Consider the following 25,469-nt stretch of genomic DNA (forward strand, 5'->3'; position numbering starts at 1 on the left):
TGGGTTTGTCCCCAGAGGGCTCAGAACGGTGTGTGGCAGTGAGGAAGGACGTGGAAGTGCCGAGATTACCTGTCCCGCTGCCATCGCCATCCCCTGGCTGGAGTTCTGTGTGTGAGGTCTGGTCTTGCTACACAAGAGTGATGAGAGGTTCCATGGACACATTTATTGGGAACTGGCATTTTCTCCTTGAGGTTGTCAGAGCAGATGGAAGAGCCTTAAACAGAAAGCAGTTTCTTCCCAGAGTGATCTGGCTTTTTAATGCAGTGTCCCTGTGCCGCTGCGCTCCCCTGGTCCCCCAAGGGTCCTCGTCCCCGCTGAGAGAGCAAGGGCCATCTGCCTGGAGCCGGGGGGCCGTGTGCGCCCTGGCAGGGTGGTGGTTCCGGAACTTCTGGATCCTTGAGCTCCTCGCAGTGGACCCTCCTAGGACACTCGGCAAACACCTGTGCGGGGGAGGGGAAAGCCTGGGACCTCCCCTCCCCCCTTCCTGCGCGGTGCCTGCAGCCCCCAATCTCTCTTTGCTGCGTGGAGCTCGATTTCTAAGCCCTAGGGCAGATCTGGGAGCTGGCGAATGGGGTTCGCCTCCAGATGATCATTCTCGGGGTGGCTGGAGGCCCCAGATTCAGGAGCCCCGGCACGACACGCAATTAAATGCCTAACAGGGCAGCCATGGCACGTGGGAGACGCCACACTGTGCTGCCATCCGGTCCCGCTCCCAGGGAGCCTGGGCGCCCGGGGGCAGCTCCACACCCCCGACCCAGAGGACGCAGCTCAGCTCGCCGGAGACTTGGGACAAAGGCTGCCTGGCCGGGAAACAAAGACGGCTCAAGACTTCAGGTTGTTTTTTTTTTTTTTTTTTTTTTTGAGCTCTATAATGGCGTTCCGTTTCGGGGAACCCGTGGCAGATCAAGCGGAATGAAGCAAATTAAAAGGCCCCGAACTGAGCAGGCATCTCCTGAATGAAACATCAAAGTAGCCCTGGGTGGGCGGCGGCTGCTGTTTTATTTATGGGGAGGCCCCACTTACAGGCTATGAGAACTTCTGCAGGCTGTGGGCGTCCCCCCCCGGCCAGCTGCTGTGCCCTGTATGGAGCCCTCTCTGTCCCCGCACTGGCGGAGATGATGGTGCAGGCCCCCTCCCGGGACCTGCTCAGGCCCCCCGTGGACGGGCAGTGACAGGAGTGGTGGCCTGGGGTGGGGGGGTGTGATGGGAATGCTGAGCACCCCTGCTAAGTACTCGGGCACCGAAGTATGAAGTGCTGGGCATCTCTGCTAAGTACACAGGTACCTGAGGCACCAAGTACTCAGCACCTTGTAGTACTTGGACAGCACAGGTACTAAGCACTGAGTACCCTAGCTAAGCACACAGGCACCCTAAGTACTAAGTACTGAGTACTCAGGCACCTTAAGTACTAAGAACCAGGCCCCTCTGCTAAGTATTCAGGCACCCCAAAGTGCTAAGTACAGACGGCCCCTGACCGACAATGGTTCAACTTAACCATTTTTTTGGCTTTCTAATGGTGCAAAACCCACCATATTCAGCAGGAACTACTTTGAAGTTTGAGTTTGGACCTTTTCCTGGGTTAGTGATGTTCAGTCCGACCCGTTCTCACAATGCTGGGCAGCAGCACTCCCAGTCAGCATGAGGCCAGGACAGTGGACGGCCACGAGGGTAGCTCCAGTCACCTGGCCCCAGACATCCCTTCTGACTCTCGCTCTTGGCGTCCAGCACTCAGTACTCAGCCTGACACAGTCAGCACTGTATTAGCACACAGGCTGCACGGGCAATGACTTTGCCCAGCTGTAGGCGGACATGTGTCCTTACATGTTCAGGGCAGGCCGGGCTGAGCTCTGACATGTGGTAGGCCAGTCGTAGTCATGCATTTTCAACTTAGGGTGTTTTCAACTTTCTCAGGACCTAGCCCCACTGTAAGTCAAGGACGATCTGCCCTGAGTGCCTCGTGAAGCACGCACGTGGTCGGCCTCCCGGTAGGAGCCCAGTTCACCCCTGGGTGTGGCTCACAGTCTGGAGAGCCACGCTCCCAACTCCTGGCTTCCCTTCTCACTCCACATGGCTCCACGGGATGACCTTCCTTCCCTCCGGGCATCTGTCCCCAGTCCGACATGTTTGCAGATCCAGTCAACTGCCACCTCCAGCATGACCACCAAGGCCCACCGTGGACTCCAGGATAAGGGTGGAAAGTGGCTGGGGTCCTCCCAGGAGCCCCTGGAAGAAGAGACACGGGGACAGGACAGACGGACACAGCTCTGCACAGAGGAAGACGGAGCTCTGGGGACGGGGGAGACAAGAAGTAGTTGTGTATATGCCCATGCGTGTGTGTTGGGGGGCCATTCAAGGAAGAGCATTTCTTGGGGGTACGTCCCGGGGGTACCCAGCTTGGTAAGGCAGATAGTTCGTGATATTCCAACACACCTGGGGTTGAACAGGTTCAATCTTATTGTTAAGAAGTTTTAACTTAGAAATAATTATAAATTCAAGAGAAGCTGTGAAGATAGTAAAAGACAGGTCCCGTGTACCATCCGCCCAATTCCCTACAATAGCTGACCTTAGGTAACGGCAGGTCAGTAGCAAAAAATCAAATGCTTGAAATGGGAATGAATATAAGGTGTATCCACTCCTTGGTGCCTTGCCAAAACCTGGCCTCTCATCAGAGCTCAATCAATGTTCTGTGAACAGCTGGCTGACATTCAAATATGGTCAGTACAGACCCAAGGCAGAGACGCGTTTCGTGGCTGGAACATCTCCGACATAACTTGCTACGAGACCGACAAACACAAAAGGCTCATAAGGCTCCTTAACAAATGGGGGCACAAGTGGGGTCACAGCCCATGACGTATATGGTGCCACCCCTGTCCTCTCTCCAGCTATGACAGAGAATTTCCTCCTTGACCCAACTCCGATATTTATAAAGGAATCAGAAGACCCATCAGAAGCCAAGTTGCTTGAAGGCTTCACGAAAGGGCACCGTTTGTCCTGATACAGAACTTAGATTGCGCAGTGAATTCTTTTCTCCCTCTGGTGTGTGAGGCATGGTGGTGTCCTTACATCCACACACCAAATGGAAAACACGAGGCTCACGAGAGCGGGCTTTCCCGTCCGGGTGCCTGGGCCCTGTGGAGGCGGCCCCATGAGACGCTGGGCCCGCCCATCCTCGCTGCCCCCAGGCTGTGTCCGTGTGGACCTGGCCACCCCATCCCGTCCGCCCCCTCTCTTCGGCTCCGCCCCATCCTTGTCTTCTCTTTGGCAACCGTCTTGTGAAAAACACTGTGAGCTTTTAGAATTTACCTTCAGATTTCAGGACTCTGCTGTCAGGCAATGGAGCAGAACAGGCTGGAGAGCTCGTCAGGGGACTGGTCTGGAGCAGGGTCACAGATGACAGGGGCCACGAGACCCAGTGGGCCCTGCAGAGGGGCACCCTGTGGTTGCTGCCGGTGGAAATCCAGGGGTTTAGATGTAAACCCTGATTCTTAAATGTTGGTAACTAATTAAAAAACGACCCTGCCAGGAGAGCAAGGGCGAGTGGTTGCTCTTAATATTTTGAACAAAGTTTTCTATGCAAACTTTCTCAATCAAGACTGAGAAATAAAAGATCATTTCCCTTCACTGGTTCCTTCTCTGATCTGAGTCTGCCCTACATGCCGTTTTCCTTCGCCGCGCAGAACCTGCAAGGTTCTCTTCGAGACGGGTCCTCCCGGTTTTGTGTGTCAGAGAAAGTCTTTATTTTCCTTCACCTTTGAAGGATACTTTTGCTGGATACAGAATTCTGGTGGGTGGGTTTTTTCTCCCGACCCTTGGCTGCTGGCCTGGCCATCGTCACTCTCATCCCTTGGCCTCTGTCCCGAAGGTGCTGACTTTGTCTTCACAGCCCCTGGTTCCTCTCCCAGGCCCCCCGTCGCCTCCACCGCCATCTGCACTGGGAGGTCCTTGCACGCAGAACCGGCACCCAGAGTGAGAGCACCCCCTGTTTTTACAGACTGGTGTCGCAGCATCTCCCCCGATGCCGGGTGAGACTGCTTCCTCCCGGTGGCCTGCCGACCTCCCTGCTGGGGGCTTCCACATGGCTCATGTCACTTACTCTCCATGGTGGCCAACGGTCACTGCTTCTCAAGAGGGTGGTTCTCAAAGCCACGTCAAGACCAGCAGCGGCCCCTGGGAGCTTGTCACGTGTGCCATTCTGGTTCCTGCAGACACAGAGGCTCGTGGGCCGGCGGGTGGGCGTCTCTCCCCTCGACCCGCCTGCAGGCCGCCCCATGGCCGTGCCGGGACAGCCGCACATGGGCACGTCCGTGAGGTTTTGAGAGCATTAGATGCTTGCACTGGCAGGGATTTAGCACTATTGATTCTTGGTCTCGCTCGAATCCCACGCGGTGCCCTGATGCCCTACACAGTGAGCGCTGTTTATACTAGTAAGTGTTCTGCCATCTCTTCATTTTGAGAGCCTCTAATCAATGTTTCTTCAGCAAAACACAGAACGCCAAGTGACCAACCCAGAGGCAAGACAACAACATCTTCCTGTGGCTCCGGCTCGAGCGCAGCCTCTGTTTTCGTTTTCTGTGACCTTGCACAAGTGATGGAAATGTCTGCCCTACGTTTCCTAAAATCTGGGAAACTGGAGATCATCTTATCTGCTCATCAGAGCTGCTGGAGAAGGGCTTTTTGATAAGCAGGAAACAAGGTCATAAAAACCGATCGCGGAAGACGGGCGTTCAGGAGCTGCTCTGAAAACCGTCTTGTGGATTTATCTTACGACCCTAAGCCCTAGAAATCACTCAGAAATACCCCCAGAAAGCCGACCAGTTGAGACTGTTGAACCAGCCTGTGTAGGGAGCAGAGCCTCCTTCTTCATAACCCAGAGCCAGGTGCGTGCCGACCCTGTGTCGTTGGCAATGAGGATTTACGTCTTGCGCCAAAACACCTTCACGGGGTCTGATACAGAGAACCCTGAAGCCCTCGAGTCGGAGGCACAGACGCTCTGCCTTCTCAGCCTGCACATGGAGGGTCCCCGCAGGACCCTTGAACGCCGTGTCAGATCCAGGCACACATTTGTCGGGCCTTGCTCTGGCCTGAGAATGTTCTAGGTGCTGAGGACGTCTCCACGCGGCCTCAGCTCTGTGCTCAGGAGTGGGGCTGTGGGGTCCCCGGAGCCCTCAGAGGTCGAGGCTGGAGAAATGTAGCGGCACACAGACCCGGGCACGGTCAGAGGAACCTGCTCCCCACGCCCGCCCGTCACCCTCTGCCTGGTCTGGCACCATTCCTAAAGCCACACCTGCCCCATCACCAAACCCGCTGTGGGAGCGTGGTCCTGGGAACAGGTCAGAAGGCACGTGGGGGCCGACTCCAGCAAGTCCCTCCTTCGTCCATGTGCCCCCTCCCAGCCTCGCGAATGCGTGTTCCCCACCGCGGCAGGGCCGAGCTCAAGGCCACACTCCTGTGGGCAACCAGCCTTCGTGGCAGCTGTCCCGTCTTCTGTGGCTGTCCACGAGGCTGCAGCTTCGTCCTCGTCTCCCCACACGCCCACGGCAGGGTCATTTCAAAGCTGTCTTGCCGTCTTCAGCACATGGTGGCTCTTCATTGGCCGACGGCATTCACCTGGGTTGTGCCGTGCACGCAGCGTGTGCCGGGGACGGAGCTGGGTGCCCAGGCCCCAGGGACCTGTGCTCAGTGTTCGCCGAGGCGCTCCAGTGTCCAGGACAGAGCCTGGCACCGGAAGGAGGGAGTCAGTGAGTGAGTGCACAGATGCGACCTGCCTTCACGGCGCACGTGTGGTGTGAACGGACAAGGTACCTGAAGACAAAGGGCTGCCATCTGCTTGGCCAGGGGCATTCCCTTCTGCTGAAGCTGGGCCAGCGGGATGTGGCCTGTCCTCCCGAGTCAGGGGGACGCGCCCCTGGTCAAGGAACGGCAGCCATGTCTCTGAACTGGATGCCAGCTGCCAGTCGCTCTCCAAAAGGCCCAAACGAAAGAGCAGCGTGTGCGCGTACGTTGAGAACTGGTCACGCGCATACATCTCTTCTGTCAAAGAAGTAATGTGTCCACTAAGAAACAAAGGGCACATCCAGCTGCAAAGCAGACCGATCCCAAGAAGGAGCCTCGGCGTTTCCACATGTGCTCCAGCCCTTTCTCTGCACTAACAGGAACGTACTTCCACGCACGTACGCACACGCTTTCAACCCAACCACAGATGCAATATTCTTGCTAAGGAAACAAGCAAAACTGAAATGCAGGAATCAGAACGACAGTCCCTCCTGGTGTCCCGGTTCCCCGCCTGCCCACCCCCCAGCACCAGTCACCTTTCCCAAGGGTGGCGGGGGCATGTCTCCCCGCGGACCACGCTGGGTCGGCCCCGCCTGGGTGAGCGCCGTGCACACGACCTCTCTGTGGGAACATCTAGAGTTCTGGCCTCCTGCTCGCTGCCTGCTCTCCTCAAGGGTCCCCACATGCTGACGTCATACTCCCTCTCCCCAAATTTCATTACTGCTATTATTGTTTAACTGAATTTATATTGCTTTACGTCACTGAACTGTCTTTTGTAGACATTTGCAGGGTTGTCAATGCCAAAAGAATCTCAGAAATGGAGTAAGACACATCCAATGAATAAAACTAAATAAATTATAAAAACAAAAGTGAATGGATCAAATAATTTTGCATATGACTGTTTTTAAAAAAAATTTACATGGCTTCCCAGACAATGTAAATATACAACGAATTAGCAAACTTTCTTTAAAATTCTTGAACTTTCTTTGGCATAATTATAAGTAAATGGAAATGTTTTTTTTTTCCCCCAAATGAAAAATCACCCCATGAGTTAATGTCCCAATCATTACCCTGGGGACAATAATCAGGTAAAATTAAATTTCAAGATTCCATGGATTTGAATGGATTTTTCTCCAACACTATGGGTGGGGATGTGTATAATCAATTTTTTTCCTGAAGAACAACACGGCAGTATTTAATAAAGGCAACATAGGTGAGCACCCACCATGACCTGGTGATTCTATTTTTTTAAGAATTTATCCTAGGGAAGTAATAGGCAAATGCAAAAAGAATTAGGAGTGTTCATCAGCACGTGATTTATAATACTGAGAATCAGAAGTGACCCAAACATCAGTCATAAGACAGTGTTTAGATTAAGGTTTCCCCATAATTGTGAATTTAGTCACTGCACACGGTGTAATTCATAACACGGACACAGACGCATGGTTTTGTAAGTAACCAAGCACCTTGCCTTCGACTGTGGGTAGCGTGCTCCCACCGCAGTGAACGAGCCCACTCCGCTGTGTGCACATATATGACCAGGAGCACGTGTGCAGGGAGCTCTGTGACATAGTAGTAATTCTGCACGGATACTGGAGTTATGGGTGGCTTTTCTTCTTTTCTGCATTTTCTACTTTTTTCTGCCATCAATGTATATTAGCTCCTTTGAAAAGACTGGAGGGATGTCGACACTGATTCGAACCCTGTACTATCCAGCCCGCTCTCCCTCCTTCCTGTGACTACGGCCACGGCCCTTCCTAACCAGCGACACCCTCAAAGAACGTACCGGAAGACCAGTTGTTGTGTTTGCCCCCCACCCCCCGCTGCTCCTTGTTACGGGGGCTCCTCTCCGCGCAGAGCGTCATCCTGGCAGCAGGACGGTAACAGGGGCCTATCTCTCAGCCCGGAGCTGAGGTCTCTGCCCTGGGCACACAACACTCCAGACATCTACCACCGGCAACCTCAAAGCCGAGTGAATCAAAAGAAAAACACACCATTTTCTACAATCCTGTTTAAGCCTAAGGACATAGAGAAAACCCTGAAAAAGGTACTCAGATCACTGAATCATTAGAAAATAAATGAGCACAGATTAAAAATAAAACGGAGAAGCTTTAATTTGGAGAAGAGAAGGTTGGTGGTTTTCCCCAACAGCAGGGTTGATAAGATGGCCTTGGCTCAGCTGAGAGGTGGGGTGGCCTGGCCAAGGTCACAGGGCTCTTAAGCAGCGAGGGCAGAGATCTGGCGCAGAGGTGGACCCAAACCCACACAGCGATCCGGGTGCCACAGCCCTGAGGGGCTGACTGTATGCAGGGGTCCTGATAAAGAAGCTGCTGGTCATTAGGGATGTGGTGGGCAAGTGGCATGAAGGGAGTGAATGGGGACTGGACCCACCCATCTGTTCTCCACGCAGTCTGGGACACCCGCCCTTGGGGGACCCCCACAAGACACAAACCTGTACGTTTGGGAAATGCCCGCTGACTGTCCCCAGAGGCCAACGCCCTACAGTCAGAAGTGACTGCCTCAGCAAACCATAACTCTGCGTCACTCACAGGGGAGAACCAACACGTCCTCTGTGCTGATGTTACTGGTTTTAAAACCTCCCCCAGTAAAGGTATCATGGTGGCCGTGGGTAGAAAAAACTGTGAGGACCGTTTAAGAACGTAATTACGTGGACAACCTGTGTGTGGATGTGTTGATTAAAACCCTTGCTACGGGCTAGAGGAAACACATTTCACACCAGTGAGAGAGGCTAATTGTCAGTTCGTGGAAAAACTAACAAAGTGCTACTTATTTCTGAATTAGCAGCACCAGAGACCTGTAATTATTATGACCTTCGAGGATGGAAATAAATCATTTAGAACACAGTGTAAGTACAGTGTATAGGCGCTCGTGTGTTGATGCTAAAAGAGTTTTTCTAAGGATCAGAACTCGTCTTAGTCAAGACAGCATCCTGTGGGTTAGTACAGTGCCTGACGTACAGTAGACGCTCAGTCAGTCTTTTTTGGGGGAAAAAAGGTTGGCATTTAATCACAGAAGCACAGCGTTCATTCGGCAAGTAGACACTGCATATATTGGTCGCCGACCATGCGGACGGTATCCCGGCGAGCATTAGGAGTTCAGCTGTAAACAAAACACAGTCCCTGTTCTCATGCGGCCACCATCTCCTGGGAAATTCACCTTGAACGATTCACGTATAATGACAGGATGGGAAAGGCACAGAGGGCAAAGGACCAGGTTGAGAGAGAGGACTGGATGGTGGGGGATCTCACCGACGTGGAGGTGGTCAGGGCAGGGCTCTCAGAGGGCATGACCTTCCCGAAGGTGGGGGAGCAACCAGCCAGGTGAAGGGCAGGAAATGCAGAGGAGGAGTGGGGAAGCAGCCCCAGGCACAGAGGTCAGGGCCGACGGAGGGCCTGGGGGCCACAAGGGAGCCTACACGTGGCAAAGCCAAGCGGTGTCATGATGTAACGCTACCGCCAGGTTGGACAGCTGCAGGAGCAAAACCCCCAGAAGGAGGGAGAAGGGGTGGGTGGGAGGCTGGAGTGGCAGGAAGGGGCCAGCAACCCAGGATGGTGCTGGGAAACCTTTACTTCTGAGTTAACGGCTCTGAAGACCTGGGATCGTTACTACCGTCGAGTATGGAGACACACTTAAGATAGTCTGCTGCGGCCGCACGGGCAGGAGGAAACTGTCCTCCCCGGCGAGGTTCATGTCGTATCCCGGATGCCAGGCCGGGAGCTTCCCCCAGATGCCGTGTGCCTTCCCTCCGCGCGGCCGTCGCTTGGCATGCTGGGCACGAGGCTGCTGAGCCCAGGTCTTCAGCCATCCTTCTCCGGGGTGTCGAGGCCGCTGATAACTGACCGGCAGGTCCGGGGCCAAGGGCACGTCCTGGGAGCGCTGGACCACAGTAGCTGCGTAGGCACCCACGCTTTCCTTGTAGACTAATCACAAAACTGGATGCCTCCTTAAAAAGCGACCCTGCGGTTTCCAAATACCCCGTCTCCCCGAGTCGACAGCGAGCCCCTGTTGAGCTGCACTGGCGGGAGCTGGAGCCTGAGCCCCTCCTGGCAGGTGCCAAGCCTGCACGTCTCCCTGGCAGGAAGCAATGCATGGTCGTTAATGCAGAGCGCCGTGGTTCCTCGTTCCACTGCAGGCAAAGGTGTCAGCCTCTCACTTCTGAAGCGAGATTAGGACAGCTTATACACTGGGACCTGGGTGCATAACTCCCAGAGTCTCAAAAATGAGCTCAATGGAGTAGCCCACGAGGAAGAGTTTTAAACGAGAAGTTAGGAAGCTAAAGGACGTGGAAGGCCCTCTGGGCGGCACACCTCGCCTGCTGGGCCGCGGGTCTCAGCCTCCCCGCCCTCCCCTCCCCGGGACCTTGGGCTCCAGCTGGCAGGTTGGAGGTGGAATGCAAAAGGTGAGCGCACGTGTTCCGTGGCCAAGATCTGGTCGCAGGGGCAGGAGGGCTGCAGGTGCCAATGGCAGACAGATGCGTGTGAGCCGGGGGGGGAGGGGGGGCGTCAGCCAAGACTACGACTCTGGTTATGATGGGGTCATCCTAGAGGGGAGAGACGCTCCACGCTCCAGGGTGAGCTCCTTCCTGAAAGGCCTCTCATGGTAACACAGTGAATGGCAAACATCGATCCCAGGCGCTTCACGGATTATCTCCCCTGCTCTGCAGGACAACTCCGGGACAGGTCACTCGTACGATCCCTCTCTGACACAGGGAGGAGCTAACACACAGGCAGTGGTTTGACCGTGAACCCAGGGAGCGTGGTGTGACACCCCCTGCCCCTCGTCCCTGCCCCTCACTCCCTAGCTGTAAAGGGGAAAACAGGATACTCGCCAAAATGGAGACTAAGAAGAACGGGAAACATGAGTTTCTAGCATTCCCTCCCTCAAGCAACCCGCCTGGTGGGGGTCACCCCCTCCCCTACTTTACGGACCAGGGAGCAGAGCAGCAGTGCTGGGATTTGAATGCAGCTCGGCCCGTCCCCAGGCCCAGGACTTTAGGTTAGCGCCGAACCGTGTCTGCGAGGAGGAGGGTCCTATGTCACCGTGCCACCAGAGTCGGCTGTGACAGCACAGAGCAGAGCGCAGCCCGCTGACCCTGCTCCTTCCCCCGGCACCTATGGGGGGGAACATCGCCTCCTTTCTGAAAGCCTACACCTGCTCCCACATGGTCAGAAAGACCCAGACAGTGAACAAGCATGTGGAACAGGTCATCTCCCTTCTGTGTTCCGTGAGCTGCTCGGTTAATTGGTTAATGGGTGGCCCGTGTATCCCACCCTCGCATGCTCGGAAGGGACTACGGCGCGGCTGCAGCCTGCAGAGCCCCGGCCGCTGTGAACGCAGGCTAACTGGGGTGCTCGTCTTCTGTGTCCTGGTGGCCACCATCAGGCTTGCTGCCAGCCCACCTGTGCCTCACCCACACTCTCTCAGCAGGTGGCAGGGGCCAGCACCCTTTGCGGCGGAGTGGTGTGGCCAAGGTCGTGGTGGGGACATCCCTGGTCTCCCGTTTAACTGTGCACCAGCCTCCGTCCACAGTTCTGGCCAGGTGGCGAGGTGTCCTGAGAAAATCCCTTCCCAGGGATGACAGGTGGGGTAGGAATTGGTGGCTGATTCCCTGTGATGCCCCAAGCAACACACAGCGCTGTGTATGTGTGTACCTGCATGCAGGTGCGTGTACATGTGCTCATGTCTACAGATGTGCGCGTGCGTGCATGTGTGTGCACAGATGTGTGCGTGCATGTGTGTCCACAGATGTGTGCGTGCATGTGTGTGCACAGATGTGCGCGTGTGTGCATGGGTGTGCAGAGATGTGCGTGTGTGTGCATGGGTGTGCAGAGATGTGTGTGCAGAGATGTGCACGTGTGTGCATGGGTGTGCAGAGATGTGTGTGCGTGCATGTGTGTGCAGAGATGTGAGCGCGTGTGCACGGGTGTGCAGAGATGTGTGTGTGCGCGTGCGTGTGCACAGATGTGCGTGTGTGTGCATGGGTGTGCAGAGATGTGCGTGCATGTGTGTGCACAGATGTGCGTGTGTGTGCATGGGTGTGCAGAGATGTGTGTGCGTGTGTGTGCACAGGTGTGCATGGGTGTGCACAGATGTGTGCGTGCATGGGCGTGCAGAGATGTGTGTGCACAGATGTGTGTGCGTGTGTGTATGGGTGTGCACAGGTGTGCGTGCGTGGGTGTGCATGCCCTTTTCCTGTTACATGCCTTTACTCTGTCACTTTGAGGTAAAAACACAGAGGGTGCATTCCCCGCATTTGACAGTCAGCCTTTGACTTGACTTTTACAGTCTTGTTTGGGTCATGTTTTCAGAACCCTTCTTTGCTGACGAGCGGATCTGGAATAAATATTTTCTGCTAGAGAAGGGAGGCTGTATTAGGGCTCCGCATAAGGACGTGTGTCTGGGCAGGTGACCAAGGTGCCACTTGAAGCCAAGGGCATCACCAAGGGCATTCTGGTGGCTCAGGATTTAATCACACGTGGAATCAGACCCTGGCCCTGCACCCCAAGGCTGAGCTGGGCCAGCAGGAAGTTTATCGGGGGTCCCTGCTTCCAAGGGAGACACCCCTGTTCTGGGACATGTCCCAGGGCAATGCTGGCACTGGCTGAGGACCCTTCCTCCCTTCACATCCCACTGGGCAGCAAGGACAGGCTGGGTGGCAGCTGAAGGCCATGCCACCCACTCTCCCAAGCCCCTCTGTGCTCAGTTTTGCATCATTGCCACGAACAATAGGACGCTGCTGGGGCTCACTGAGGAGATCACGCCACATGGGAGCCTTCATTTTCCCAGGAAGAGACACCTCTGTAACCACAACCCGCAGTTTTGAGCCAATGTGAGTTAATAAGTCTTCTGCAATTCAGAATTGGAGAATGTTCCAGCAAATGTTTAAGGCTGGAGATGCCTCTAAATCTGTAGAAATGCTTTTCTCCCCTAATTTAATTCACGGCCCTTGGCTGAAATGCTTTCGCAGATTTTTATAGTGCTGTTGGCCTTAATGAATGGATGGTGACCTGCCCAGGGACAGGCAGCGGCTGCTTCCCCGACCTTGGGGGTGGCACAGAGAAGGGCCAGCAGAGCAGGGACCCGAGGCCTGGGCCACGTCCGCAGCCCTTGCCTGTCTGCAGGTAGTGAGCGGCCAGGCTCAGATGCCCGTGTCACCACATCCTCCTCGGGCTCAGGGCGTGCCATGTCTCTGAAACTCGGATGGGGCGGGCAACTCTCCCCGCCGGCAGAGCCAGGTGAGCCCAGCTGGTCTGATGCCAGCGCCCACACCACTGTCGCCACACCCTGGTCCTCCTGCGGTGGCCGCACGCGGCGGCTCTAATGGCATGACGATGCCCGACTGGGGCTGCAAACGTGACGCGGAGGCCCCGCAGGTTGAATGAACACATGGGCCTCTGCGTGTAAGCGGCCAGGAGACCCAAGTAACTGGGGACTGAAATCCCATCTGGGGACAGGTGGCGCGCAGCAGGGTGAGGACGGCCCTGCTTTAGGTGAGAGCTTCCTAACGAGCCGACGTCTCCGTACAAACACCGCAAGTGTGCTCGGCATGCTGGGTCCCGAAAAGGAAGAAGGTATAATCTGACCCTACTCTGGGTAATGACTTTCCCGGGGGTGATGACCCTCCGGGGGTGACAGCTCTCCCAGGGGATGAGGCTTCTCCTGGGGGTGTCGGCCCACCCGTGGTGATAGCACGGCTATGGGAAGAGGCCCACAGTATGTGGAAGGCCTGTGGTTGAACAGAGTTTCTTCCTACCTCTGCTTAGGGCTTCCCCAGCTCTGCCTGGACAGCTAACCGGACGTGGCAGCATTGCTTGAAAGAGAGAAAGAACCACTGTTGCCATCAATAATAACCAGAAAACACCAATCACGAAATAGGGAAAAGCCAGAAATTTCCCCCCAAACCATGGGTGGCCGACCCGCCCCCTTGTGAGTTGCCCCTCCTTCTCAGGCACCCCTTTGATCCTGCAGAACCCCCCGGACCCCACGGAGAAGGGCCATGCCTCCTGCTACAGCCATTGCTTAGGGCATGTCTCTGGTCCAGACAGCACGCACGGGGCACGAAGAGCAGGACATGGGCACAGAGCAGGGACAGCACAGCCTGGACATCCCACAGCTCTGATCCGGGCCTGAGGGTACAACCCGCGAGCCACGGGTAGTGTAGCAAACACAGGGTCACCCAGCAAGCTTCCTGTGGACGCAGACACAGAGCCGTTGTGCCCGAGGGGGTACGGCTCTCCCGGGGGTGATGCCTCTCCCAGGGGTGAAAACTGCCCAGCCCCCAACCCAGCCCCCAACCTGGACAGCCACCTGCTTCCCCGGAGTCAGAGCTGAAACTTGCAGTATTAAGGAGCTGTTGGTCGAAAGGGACCAAGAGTCGCCCAGAGACAGACCTACAGCGTAGCCTACACTCCCACTTCTCTTCAAACATTAATCAACGCCTCATGTTTAATTAATCTTTGCTGAGCTTGCTGAGTGATGAAAGCAGAATTTCCTATCAGTAGGAAAAACACGTATGTATTCAGGGCTCTTCCACCATTCTCAGCCAGGAATTCCTGCCAGCCCAAACAGATCCCTCTGCAAACCCCCAACTCCTGATGCCTCTCTCGCCTTCCTCCCCATGGGGCGCGACCAGGACTCACATCTAGAGACTTATTTTCATCGTGTGGTGGTGGCAGCCGCCCCTCTGTTATGCTGGCTGGTACACTTGCCTACACTCACCTACGGTCCCGCGGGTGGTGGTGGCGTGGGGCTGCGCGCTCGTGCGCCCTCAGTAAGCACCTGGCTCACCGCACGCGTGTCTTCTGAGCTGTAACTGCCCCTGCACGGGACACGCTCCCACGCACCCGGAGGCAGGACCCCACGCACCCTGGACGGGAGCGGGGCCATCTGGGTCGTGGTGAGCTCGGCCACAGAGACACACGTGAACTCACTAGCTGGCGCACGCTTCTCCGTGCCGTGACGCTGACCCGTCTGCTCTGTTGCGATGTCATAGGAGCCCAGAAAAGTAAACGATTTTGAGCACGTGCCTTCCTTCAGCTAAAGGGAGATCCTCTGGGATTTTCTATCCAAACCACCACAAACATCAAAGCAGCACGTTTCACGGGGAAGCGCGATCTATGGCCTTCTCTCTCCCATCCACGCTCCCGAGTGGATTATCCACGAAGATAACACAACAAAAGCTCCTGGAAGAAAGTAATTACTTCAAAACCCAACAGAAGACAATTTATGACAAAAACAGGACTGCGTTCGGGTTCAGCATCTGACAGAGCCGCGCTGAGATGACAAAGATGGGCATTTTCATTGCCAGATAACCAGACCGTTCTCTCTCCACGACGGTGTTCTTAATACGAAAAAGGATATGAAATAATGGCCCAGCTGACCCGAAGTCCACCAAGAAATAAAGATGCGGCTCACAGCTCTGAGAGCACCTGCGAAGCTCCTGCCTTCGGCTCTGCATTCGGAATATAAATCGCCAGAGGAGACAGAGATGGATCTTTCTGGAAACAACCCTTCCCTTTAGAACTTTGCAGGGTCGTGGCCCATTCGTGGACAAGCACGACCTTGACTGACCCTTGGCTCTCCACCACATGGGGAGTCCGGTGTTAACCAAGATGACCTGTCGCCCAACACCTTTATCACGTCTTTGAGGTCATGTGTTTGAATCAGTACCGTGAGCGCTTTTGTGTCACGTTGGGAACCGCGAGCATCGAATGGTGAGCGAAATACAGCGGGACTGACAGAGCGCCAGCGTGATACCATGGGGGAAAGAAATCCTGGCCATGCTGAATTGCCCTGCCAGCGGAGGGAGCTGACGCTCGCCCCCCCCCAGAGGAGGACGGCAGAGGGGACCGCTCTGGAAGGCCGCTCTGAACCGCAGGCACTTAGCCACACGGACGGTAACGGCACTGAGGAGCACGACTGAAGCAGGTCAGGTACCTGCATTATCATAAATTCACGTCCCTCTCGCATGTTCCGTTCATCGCCTGGTATGAGCTCCAGAATGGCTGCCAAACACCGCAGCACCTCCCCCTCCCTGGATGGAGTCGTGTTCCAGGTGGACGTGGCTGCTCACCGTCAGCCGCGCACGCCCGCATTCACTCCACCGGGAGCAACAACGGGGCTGGTCCCCGGAGCACGCGGTCCCGTGTCATGAGCTGCGCACTACGTGAGGGGTTCCTTCCACCCCCACCGCCATGCCAGGGACCCTTCTTGTGTTACGAACGTGCGGTCTCTCTGTGCTGCCCCGGGTCTGTCTGTTGACACCGCCGGGGCTCCCCAGAGCTGCCCTCCCCGTGTGGGTCTCTGGACAGCTTGCATCACCCCTGACGCCCCCTCCGGCTCTCCTAGATCCTGTCTCCCCATCACTGCCTCCCTTCCAAATGCCCCTCAGAGTTCAGAACGCTCCCTACTCTTGCCGGCCCCAGTGGTTCTCCTTTGCTTCTGACCCCAGGCCTGCTTGCCTGGTGCAGACGCCCCGGGTACCCCACAGAGCACGAGGCTTCTGCGTACGTGGACAGAGTCTCCTTAGAAAGCCGTCTCACAGCCCTCCTTGCCCCCGTGTGACTCCTTCACTCAACGTCTCTTCCAGAGAGTGGTGGGGAGTAAATCCTCGGCAGAGGACTGGGCAGCAGGAGGCCAGGAGCAGGGTCTGGGGAGGGGGTCAGGAGGTCTGTGGACCAAACCTTAGACAGGGTGCCTGCCCCTTCCATTCATCCCTGGGGGACGTTGTTCTCTCCTCCTCTCTGGCTGTCCTGCAACCAGCCTCCAGCCTCTGGCAGGACCTCCTCACCTTTTCCCACCCACCCAGCCATCCATCCATCCCTACGTTCACTGTCCTTCTCTGCGCTCCATGAAGGGTCTTTGAGGCCATCAGTGATTAGGCCTCACGCCACCTCCGTGGGTTCCTCTCTGTAACTGTGCCTTCCAGAAAGTTCTAGGTCTACCAGGCACAGCCTCCCAGGCACCTCTGTCCTCTGCCCTGTCATTGGACTTCCAGTCCACTTTCTAAGAAGCCACACACACCCCACCCCCAGCCGGGACGCAGCAAGCCCTCTTCTGGAAGCTTCTGGAAACTTGGTGCTGTATGCCAGTCTGAGATCAGGCTTCCATGAGCCAACCTCCTGAGTGAAGCCTCTTTGGGGCCGTATGCCCACGCGTCTGGAAGATCCTACCCAGACAGCCACATAGGGAGATGAGGAGGTCAGGGGAAAACCAAGCACTACCGGTGTTGGCAGGGGGAGGAAGGGGGAGACTGGCTGCCAAGGGATGGAGCACGGGGGCTGCTGGTGGACACGTTCCAGGACTCTGTCTCCATAAGCACCATCGGGGGCAAGCTGAGCGGTCAGACAGCACGGTCACTTGGGCGACCAGAGCTGCCTGTTTACGCAGCCGGCCAGGGCTGGGGCAGCAGTGTGCTCCTCGTCGCTGAGCTGGTCTGTGGGCTCGGGCACCAGGCTGGGAGCGCGGGGCAGCTCCACAGAGAGCAGAGGAGGACCCTGAGCTGCAGGAGCCGGGGATCCGCTGTATGGGCCCCCCGAGTACACACACGCCCCGGGGCACCGAGGATTTAGCAGAGGATCCACTGGAGACTTTCCCTAACTGTGTAAAGCAGCGTGGTCCAGAACATGCTATGGACGCGGACGGAGCGAGCCTGGAACTCTAAACGGGTGGCGGAGAACAAGGGAAGGGCTCTGGCAGAGTCCCGATTCTCAGGGGGGCTCTGAGCGTGGGGATGGCAGGGGCGTGCCATCCAGACTCCCAGACACCAGCTCTAAGTGGAAAAACAAACACACAAGCAAACAAAACTCCCCCCAATTCCGACAGGGAAGAATCCCACCTAACTGATGTGAGCGTTGGCCGCAGCTCAGCCTGACGGCGTCCTTCTGTATCTGGCCGTGCACACGCTCCAGGGGCCTTGGGGGGCCAGGAAGCAGCCCAGGGGACCGCGCACTGCTGGGACTCACGGTCTGTAGTGTGGAGGGGCTGCCCCTGCAGGGTCCGCCCGGCGCTGCCATGGCGCTAACCCAGCCACGGCACTCGCTCCCTTTATGTCACTTTCTTACAGTGCCGCAAAGCGTTCCACTGAAGGAGGACGGAGCTAGTATTTTACAAGGCTTAGACGGGAGCTCAGATACAAGGAAAGTAAGTGGAGGGAACAGAAAGAGGGGAGAGGAAGACTAGACAAGTCAGCACGGAGCTGCGACGGGGCGTTTCTGAGTTACCGCAAGCCACTCACGGTCAGGGCAGAGGGACCAGAGTTCCCGGGAGACCACAGGACGCGGGGACAGTGCTCGGCGGGGGCTGCCCCAGGGGATCCAGGCAGGACCCAGTGGCCGCTGTGCTCGCCTGCATGGCCCACGTCAACCTTGGGACAGAGGGCGGGTGGCTCTCGGGGGCAGCGAGGGCTGAGTTGTGGTGGCCTTGCCATGGCTCTGTGACTTGGCTGTGGCCGCAGCTGCCGGAATCCCCACGCAGCAGGGAACTGGGCCAGCTTCCTGGCTGTGATTCCGCACACGGTCCTGGTGGACATAACCACTGGGGGAGCCTGGGGGCACACAGGACCCCTCCCCACTATCCTTGCGACTTCCCACGAATTTATAACTATTTTGAAATACAAAGTTAGAAAAAGAAGAAAAACAAACACAAGCAAGACAAGTCAAAACAAACACGAGACCCCATAGCTGCAGGGGGACCACGGGTCCTCGGTCAGGCCAGGTGGGTCCCCACAGCCTGAGGCTGTCGGGCCAGGACCGGGGCAGGTCAGAGCCAGAGGGTCACGGGAAGAGGCCTCTGTGGTGGTGCAGGGGTCACTGAGGGAAGGCCAGCGGGACCCTGCCCCTGCCCCCCTGGGGCTAATGTCCCCCTGTGGGAGCCCAAGCCTGAGATTTTTTGGTAAAGTCAAGCATTCCTGCTTTTGGCAAAACCTACTGGGCATGTGAGTCTGCACGATTGAGGGCATTGGGAGTGATGAGAAAATTAATTATTCAAGCAAAGATCCTCGTTTAAAAACCGCGCTAGGCTTATTAATGTGATAACAGTCCTAGCAAGTCTCTCTCTTAAAAAGAAACTTCCTCTGTTATTTTTAATGGTTTGAGTCACATTCTCCCAGATTAAACAGAAATCTGCTTCTTGCCTTTTCACTAAGGTTTTGATTTCTGCATGTTTCATTTTGGGGCTTTGGGGGGCCCTTTCTTAGGTGACGCACGACCTGAGGTTTAAAGAGAAGTGTGCAGGCAGAGCGCAGATGCCGACGAAATTCCGTAATAGCCATCAGCGCAAGATCTGCGAGGGGCAGCTGGCTCCTTACACCGGAAAGCAGCTGGGGCGGGTGTGCCCCTGAGCACACTCTCCAAGTTTCCACCTGCTCGGTGCACCGGGCACAGCCGTGATGTCCAACACGCTGGGAGAGCCCAGGGCACACAGCACAAGCACTGAGGTATGGCTGCAGCCTGCGGATGCCTGGCGGGCTGGAGAAAGTTCTAGGCTGGGGATGGTGGCCGGGGTTCCCTGGGGTCTGGGGTGAAATCGCCTTCAGAGCTCAGCTCTGCGGGACGTCCCGGGGCTGGGGCTGCCTCCTCCTAGGCCTCTGTGGGAGCCAGGAGCCTCTCACCCGCCTCAGAGCCTCTGCCCCACAGGTCTGTGTATCCCCGATTCTGTGCTGGGGCAACCGCAGGTGCCCGTGACCCTCACCCCTTGTCTCCGTCTGCCCCACAAGAGGAGCGGCGTCCTGTCCAAAGACCTGAGACCTTTAACGGAGATGCTCGGAGGGCCCACTCGGCTGTGACGAGGAAGGGGACTTGGGGACACAACACCTTCACTGGGCAGGACACGGGGTGAACAGCATGGCGGATCTGGGCAAGACTGCCGCACCCCTGCTTCCCCCCCACGGCGTCTGCGGCCACCTCCAGTGATCATTGTTAACAGGGCTCCTGTAATTGGAAGATAAATCTTCCAAGTTCGCAGCTGTCTCAAATTCGTCTTTAACTTAAAAAGAAACACCAGTAATTAAAGCCAGCCACGTGCCGTGGCAGCGCATGCAAGGGACAGATAAGGGCCCGCCAGGCCTTTGATTACGGCTCATTCTGCCTCGGGGGATTTCCTCCCCAGACCCTGGAGTCCAGGCTCTGAATTATTTGTTTTAATTTCATTTCTGGCATCGGTGAATGCCCAGCGCCTCCTGTTTCCTACACCCCCGGCAGCTGCTCGCAGGGACTCCGGCCAGAGGTCAGAGCCTCGGTCAGGCTGGGTGGCCAGCGGCCAGGGAGCACCTCACCTCCCGCTTCCCACACTAAGCGAGCCTCCCTCCCGCCCCACGCTCCTGGTACCGCGTAGCTGCGAAGGAGCCCTGTGCCCCAGTGTCTGCGGACAAGCCCGCGGGCCCCCCGAGGGACTCTGCCCGCTGGGTCAGGAGCAGAGGCGCCCCAGGCACAGCCTGGACTTGCCTGTGGGATGCCGCAGCTGCGAAGCACATGCAGTGCATACTCATTAAGCATTTATCAAGCTCCACTGTATGCAGCGCACCTCCTGAGATGATGCTGGAGAGATGGGAGAATTCCTGATGCCACCCCACCCTACAGGACTATGAGAGGGGAGCAGGGCCCAGTCAATCCAAGCTCATCTGAAGGACTCTCTAAGGGTGTTCCTGGCTCCCCAAGGACCCACTCGAATCCCTGACAAGCCCCTGGTTCAGGAACACTCCATCATCCCCCCTCAGGAACCGGGTCTGGGGGAAGGGCCGGGGGGGAGGAGGGAGGGCGGCTTTAGACCTGACGAACAGCATCGCCCGCACGCACCTGGGCTGACCCTTGACACCCAGGAGGGCGGCTCTCTCAGCATCTGTCCGGGGTTGTCGGAGAGCTGACGTCCCAGGATCCCCAGACACTAAAGAAACAAGGGGAGCAGAGCAGGGAACGCTGCCGGGACGGGGCAGGGAACGCCGCCGGGACGGGACAGCGCCCATGTCACCTGCCAGAGGCTGAGCTTGCAGGGCCCAGACACGCTCACAAACTGTGTGTGAGGCAAAGAGGAAGGAAGTGGGGAGGGAGGGGGGAGGAAAGTTCTGATAACTAACAAGCAAACTCTGGGATCCCAAGCAGGGACCCAGGGCCCGGGCATACCTTGAAACAGAGTTAAAACAAGAGGTCCAAGTAGAAAGACTGTTACCCCTGTCCTGGGACTGGATCTGAGGTCAGCTCCTGCAGGAGCAGAAGGTGACACCAGCAGGGGCTGGGGACCGGGCACGTGGGATACCGTTGGATACCAGTGGTCAATTGTGCACTGAATCTCATTACCTTATAGAGAAACTTGTATCTCTTTTTAAAATTCCCTCCAGCAAGTGACATAGTTTTTAACAAGGGTGCTGGCAAGATGAGATGGGTACAGGGGCTGTCATGATGGAGCGGCGGGCCGGGAACGCAGTCGGGTTTTCCAGCCCAGAGCGCTCCGAGAGCATGCCGCTGTGCACTGAATGGCTGACCCACGCGTAGCAGGTGCACAAACGTTTGTACGATGCTTTCTGACCAACCAAGCGCTTTCCACACACACAACCCTGTTGGATTCTCCCTACAAGGTGGGAACAGATGTCAGGACCGTGTGCCTTGTGATCCGAAGACTCGGGGCCAAGCCACAGCTCAGCCCCAGGACCACACAGGTCACCGATCTCCTCGAGCCTTGATTTCCTTATCTGAAAGGTGGGGGTGATGTTGCCAAAGCTTCTTGCCACGGGGTGAGCACGGGGCGAAGAAGGGAACAGCTGGCCATGCACGCTGCAGTTGGTTACATCACCTGGGGTACAAGGCCCTGAGCATCTCAACGGTGTCTGCCTACCCAGCCAAGTCTAAAAAGAGAGCCCCTGAAAAAACAAACAAAATCCTTGTTTTTTTCCTCTTTAAAGTGATGTTGTTTTCACTGCTTTCGGATTTGTTTTCCTTGATCTGCTGATCCTTGGTTCTCACAATGAGTAGGTGATCATTATTTCTGACCCCAATGTAGCCCTGTGTTTCTCATGCTTCCTCCTCCCACGCTGTCTTTTTGGAACAAACTATCACACAGACTGCTCAAGACTGTGGCTGCCTCACACACAAATCCTTAATAAAGATGCCAAGTTGGTTCAGCAAATGTCAGAGATTCCTGATGTCACCAGGGAGGAAAAAGTTCTCATTAAATATTTGAATGTGGAATGAATATATTAATTAAATACTCAGAGAGACACAAACTAGGTCAAAGTGGCTCTTGCTGCCCCACTACGGAGTGAACAGAATGCTACCACACCCGGTTTAGATGCCCCTGGGCCCCCGGCACCATCGGGAGAATCCCGATGGAGGCTCCGGGCGCTGCTCTGGAGACACTTCCCCAGCCCTGCTCTCGTGGGTCTCATTAGGGGCAGTCACATACCTCCCACGACGATGTGTTACCTCACAAGGCAAGGTGAGGCTCCCAGGAGGGTCTCCATGACTCAGAAACAAAAGCTCCCTCGACTTGGACGCCGAGCCTCACAGTTAATCTGCAAGGACAGGTAGTTAGACTCGATGCATCTACCTGTCAGCCGCGTGGTCCCGGCCACCTGGTGGACCGTCCCGGCCTCAGCCGCGGCAGGCTCTGCAGACACACGGCCAGAGCCGGTGCTGGCAGGTGAGCGTGCAGCCTCTCTCACGCTCTCTGTTAAATACGCATCACGCTTTGTGTGGACGCTGCACACTGATGGGGCTTCTCCTGGGGTGATGTCACCCCCGTGAATGTGGCTAGCGGTCCACCTGCCTCATAGGCTGGCTTTGCAGAACATTTGCTGGATACTCGGGGCATCCGGTTTCATCCTTCTGAGAACCCTCCGAGGGAGGAATGGTTCACCCTCATTTCATAGATGGGGAAACGCAGCCCCAGGAAGAATAAGCCACTCGTCCCCAGGCGCAGAGTGGGGGTGTGTGGAGTCCACGTTTGAACTCTGGCCCTCTGTGCTGGGGTGGGGATGGCCCCTCAGTGGGGGTCCTGCCAGGCTCAAGGTTCTCCCAAGAGGGTGGGCTTCAGGTCTCTCTCTGCTTAGATTGCGAGTGAGCCTTGTTTTCTGTTTGCAAAAGCACTCTAAGCTCTAACACCGAGAAGCCTGAGGACGTTGTCGCATGTGCCGGAATTTCATGTCTTTTTAAGGCCGACTAATACTCTGTGTATGTATCCATCGCGTTTTGTTTCTCTGCTCATCTGCTGATTGGCTCCAGTGAATAAAACTGCTATGTGTGTATATCGAAAAAATACTCTGTGCTCAGTGACTTAATAAAACAGTGTTTGCTGTTGATGGCTGGTCCCCAGGGATGCACGGGGACATATCAGAATCTTCCTAAAGATCGGTGACAACGCACTTTCAGCAAATGACCCTGACGTACGGAAAAGACAGCCTGGCCATTGGGTGTGCTCCCTCGTGGGGTTTAATTAGCCATGCAGGTATGTTGTTTGAGGTATTCCATTTGCTCTAGAAGGAGTTTCCAGTGTGATGGTATTTCTAAGAGCTTTCACGAAGTTATAGTCGGCACAAAGAAGACGCAAGTGAAACAGGCACGTTCGCTACCTGCCCTGCGAGGGGAGGAGGAGGGGCTCCATGGGGGACAGGGAGAGGTGACAGGAGCAGGAAATCGCCAGGCTTCTCCCCGGAGGTGGCCACGGAACACAGCTGCTGCCTGTGATGACAGGATGTCTCGAACACTCGGCCGTTTGTGGGACTGGGTGAGCTCCCAAGAGACACGACCCCACTGAACCCCACCTCAACTCTGTGAGGAGCCACTCACAGCTCCATTTTGCAGATGGAGAAACCGAGTCTCAGACAGCCATTGGATAACCTCCCCATGGCCACGCAGCAAGTGTGCAGTAGGGTGAACACTGGAACCCAGGCCTCCTGCTCCCAAGTCCAAGCTCTGACCTCAGCACTCCACTTCTGCATCATCGTCCCCCTGGGTGACGATCTGGTCAAAGGCACACGGCCCCAGTCTGTTGAACTGATTTATGAGGTAATGTGCCGCGGTCCACATTCATCATGCAGGGTCCTCGCCGTGTACCGAGTGGCTTCTTGGTGATGGTGCCAGGCTGCCTGGCTGAGAAGCACTGGCGCCCAGGAACCCCGCCCCGGCTGTCGGGTGCTCGCTTCTGTGGCCCACTTCTCGGACTTCTGGCCCCTGGAGCTGTGGCCTCCGTGGGAGTGGCCGAGCGGACCGAGATGAGCGCCGTCGGGAGCTTCTCCCAGCCCTCTGACGTGGAGCAGCACCATCGGGGTTTCCTCTTCCTCCCGATACTTGGTATAATCCTGGCTTTCCCCGCGCGGCGAGTGCGTGAGGACCGACTCAGACACGGGAGCCAGAGCCACGTGTGACACCAATGCGCGCAAATGAACGGGTGGCCGACAACCGGCACGGCACGCTTCCCTTCGCGGTTGGCAAGGTGGAGCTTTGACGGGAAGCCTATTTCAAGAATTACCGTTTAAACACTTAACCCATTTTTATTTTTAAATTAAACACCTATGTGTGTTACGGACCCTTAGACAAAAGCACACACTTTCCTTCCCAAGTGGGTTTTCATCTGCGGACGATTAAGTAAAATATAAAATTAACAAATGTAAATAGTACCAATGATCCGAATTAAATATCAGAGCCATTTTATATCCTGATGACTACGTATTACTTCCAAAAAAGACCCTGAACCATCACCACCCTTCCCAGTGCAGCGCCCAGCTGCTGGTGTTCCACGCTGGAACGTTTCCCCGCGCACAGCTGCCACGCCGGCTCCCCGTATTTCCGCTGGCTCGTGCGAGCCGGAGGACGGCCGTGATGGAGCCTCGTTTGACAGATGTAGGCATCAACAACTTTGTTACTCTGATTGACTGCATGGTATTTTAGGCAAATTAACCTGTCCAAAAAATTCTTTATTGCCGTGCTCATGCACAGGCGGAAATATGAACTTGCCGATTCTGGGTACCAGCTTTGCAATTAACGGAAACGTTTCAATAGACTAAGGAACTTTCATGTGAGGCATGTTCCCTGTCAGCAGAGGAGACAGGCTGTTGTCTGAGGAAGAGCTACAGAATGTCAAGCAGAGCCCAGCAACCATGTTCCGCGCAGTGGGGCAGGCAGGGCAGGGCCGGAGGACCTGAGACGTAGGAGTTTCCCAGGTAGCCTGGGAACCGAGCAGCCCAGCCTGGGATGTGGTCCTTCCGAGAGCTCCCGTCTTACGCTCAAACTCCACCTGATGGTGGGCTTTCTACAGAAACTCCAGTACAGAGTACTGACCTTTGACTACAGAATGTTGATGGTGGCATTTTAAGAAACTCACAAGAGCAAATATTAACAGTGTGGTTGGAAGACAGAAACAGATGCTAAGGATTCCTGGAACTCTCGCCAACAATTACGTTTACAGCACAATCTCCACAAACACACACATGTGATGGAGTGACCACACCGAGCTGGGATGAACCCAGAGACACAGGGAAGCTGACCCCTCCTCTGTGGGAGAAGGGCCTCCCACCAGGACAGAATCAGGGAAACAGGCTTGAAATTCCTGTTTGATAAAGCAGGATGGCATGCCCAGGAAGATGCTCTAATTTAGCACCTGATCCTTATTACAACACTTAAGGCCACTCTCTGCAAACAGATAAACAAACACCTCTCTCCAGGGGGCCAACAGGAAAGGAAAGAAGTATC

General features: G+C 55.9%; 1 protein-coding gene across 1 annotated transcript in view; it reads right to left on the minus strand.

Annotated features, from left to right (window-relative positions):
* The window catches only part of CDH4 (cadherin 4), a 534,326-nt gene that overhangs the window by 204,422 nt on the left and 304,435 nt on the right, over positions 1-25,469 (minus strand). The gene's annotated exons all lie outside the window — the stretch shown is intronic.

The sequence above is a fragment of the Ursus arctos genome, unplaced genomic scaffold, assembly GCF_023065955.2.
Source record: "Ursus arctos isolate Adak ecotype North America unplaced genomic scaffold, UrsArc2.0 scaffold_16, whole genome shotgun sequence".
NCBI classification, from domain to species: domain Eukaryota; kingdom Metazoa; phylum Chordata; class Mammalia; order Carnivora; family Ursidae; genus Ursus; species Ursus arctos.